The sequence below is a fragment of the Lactuca sativa genome, chromosome 7 (assembly GCF_002870075.4).
Source record: "Lactuca sativa cultivar Salinas chromosome 7, Lsat_Salinas_v11, whole genome shotgun sequence".
Classification (NCBI taxonomy): domain Eukaryota; kingdom Viridiplantae; phylum Streptophyta; class Magnoliopsida; order Asterales; family Asteraceae; genus Lactuca; species Lactuca sativa.
In genome coordinates, this window is record NC_056629.2 from 84,462,175 (window position 1) to 84,465,173 (window position 2,999).

Consider the following 2,999-nt stretch of genomic DNA (forward strand, 5'->3'; position numbering starts at 1 on the left):
GACGGCTATAAGGGCCTTTAAATATGTCTCAAACCTTGGAAATTAGGGTTTCATTAAACAGCGTGGACTCGCCGAGTCCACTCATGAACTCGCCGAGTCCAACTGTGAACTCGCATCCAAAACCATGACCATACTCGGCGAGTCTAGACGCCAACACGCCGAGTTCCCCCACAAAACCCAAAAATAAAGGAACAAAATCTCATACCTGGAAATCCGGGTGTTACAGATACCATAATCATAATCGAAATTTAAGAACACACTATGTATCCTTTGACTAAATTTATTAAAATTTCTCAATCTAAGCTTTAGATTTTGAACGAAGTACAATATTCTCTCCCTTAATTATAGAAAAACAACTTTTCAACTCTTACAACTTTGCAAAGTATAACTCTTGTTTTCTATAATTAATATTGCTAACTTGCAATACTTACCATAATAATCATGCTCCCACTTACATGATGATTATTTCGTTACTAGCATAACACTTATGCTCCCACTAGCTTCGACATGTATTCAGAAATCAGCTGGACTTCTAGAAAAGAATTTCTTAAGTTCATATTTCTAATACTAGATGCTTCGATAAGACTCTATCTAAGCTTCTTAAACTCATACACTTTCCCTTGGAAAGCTCATATGTATATGTCTAACAATTCTAGGACTCATATCAATAAGTCCAAAATGTTCAGACCCATTTGCCATTTCCCACAATCCGAACTATGAAGAGGTATGTCGTAATCATAGTTGAATTTGAGAAACACAAATTACATAATGTTATCTTCAAAATCTCTCTTAGTGAAAGCGTTTCCTCATAATCATTCTCATGAATGAGAAGAAACCTTATGACACTTAGATTTTGTGGTGTATACGTTCCCATCCATGTGAATTCGTCATAACCATAATCACAAGATAATGTCAGTGACAAATCCAAACTCTTATGGATAGAACTTGTTCTTCATAATTTCTTGCCATCAAGGGTCCCACCATTACTTCCAAGTAATTTAGCAGCCCACCCCTTCATTTCAATGTACTTTCCATTGAATAAGGTGCCTTACCCCTATACAATCCATCGAGAACTCGTAGAACTCACATGCATAATTAACTCAATTGGAATGGCACATAAACATAATTTGTGTCAACACGATTGGTTGTAAACCTCAAGTCGTGTGCTAGTGATGGTTGATAAGGTTTATTCTTGATTTGTTCTTGAAACCTTTCAAGACCATTAAGACTCCCACTGACTCCTTGACATATAAGATTCTCTTGTCAAGAACCATTTCTTAAAAAAGAAATTTTCAAGAGTTAGTGTAGCTTTCATCAAGACAAAACACTTCATATGATTGGTCCTAGTTGGTATTTGTCTTATCCAAGACATCACAACTTACCAATTTCAAATGTGCACGAATAAGAAAAATCCTTTTCCAAATTCCACATTTGATGAATGCTATAGACCTTCTTAAGACTTGTCACTCAATTCACAATCTTGGAGTATAACTCTAAGACTTGATATTGGAACGAAGTATGATTGACTTCTTAATTTAACCATTTCCACAATTCCCGATTCCTCTTCTTAGACACACAAATTCTACTGAGACTCGCTTAAAGGATCAATTGAGATATGTTTCTTAATCATTAATACCTATCATAAAACATAATAAAAGGTACTCTCCCTTCTTCTTAGAGCGGAGAAACTTTTATCTTTCTGCCTACTTGACTCTTCTTATTCGTTCTGCTATTGATTGAAACTCTTTTAATCAACCCAAAATTATACTCAATCTTATAAGTATAACCATATTCACTAAACTTTAGTAAATCATGACGAATATCTTTGTTACTCTTGTGGTAGACTTAATCAACGTACGACCTAGTGTACTCAATCTTTCAGTCCTTAAATTGACACTTTGTCATAAATTAGTCTAAATTTCCCAAATGTGAAAGTTTTCATTCATCATGCAATACTTGTTGCGTGATTCCAAGTTCCTATCCACTTGAAACTTGGGCGATGAGAAACTCTCCCTATTTGGTAAACTCTTGACACTTCCACAAATAACCTAATTAAGAATCAAATCCATTTTGCTAATAATAGAAGTACACAAACATCAATTTTTCATATACGCCATTGTAAGGATAAACAAATAACCAAAATTTATTTTATTTATAAAAGCAGCGTAAAACATGTCCTTACAATGCAAAATTCGAATGAAAAACTATGTAATCAAATACTCCTAACAAATCTATCATAACTTCCTAAGCTCAAAATCTGATCTTTGAATCCATGCGATCGTAATCCATTTCTTCATGATCAGACTCATCTTGCTCTTCCATCAAACTTCCTCTCTTTTCTCTAAACATGCAAATGTAATCTTATCACATTATGTATAAATAATAGGAATTTAATGGAGTTAGATAGTGGATTTTATACCTGAAATAGAGCCATACTTCTTGACTCTCTCATCTCTTAGACTCTTCAGGTCCTTTGGGCAGCTTCGTATCCATTGCCCCTTCACTTGGCAGAAGAAACAGGTGGGTTCTTCTAGAATGTCCACGGAAGCATGGTTGGTTGAATTACCAGACAAATATGCTCCATTCCTTCGCCAAATCATTTCTGATTCAGCATCAATAAGCATGTAAGTTAAGTCAATGAGGGTCGCGTCAAGATCCATCATATAATACTCTCTTTTGAACTTATCATATGATTTAGGGAGTCACTGAAGAACCCAGTCCACAGCCAACTTATTGCGAAAAGACGCACCCAACATAATCAACGTATCAATGTGTGATTTCATCCCTAGGACGTGAGCACACACGGGTTTACCCACTTCATGTTCCATTGCCAATAGGGTTTCGGTGATCTTGAACCTTTCAAATCTTCGATCTTGTGGGTCGGGGAGAACAATAGGAGGAGGAGGAGGAAGTGAAATCAAGCTAGTCCACATTGATCCTTCACTTTGGAACAAGCTTTCACTTTCAACAGGATCACCTTTTCCTTGGGATTCGGGAAG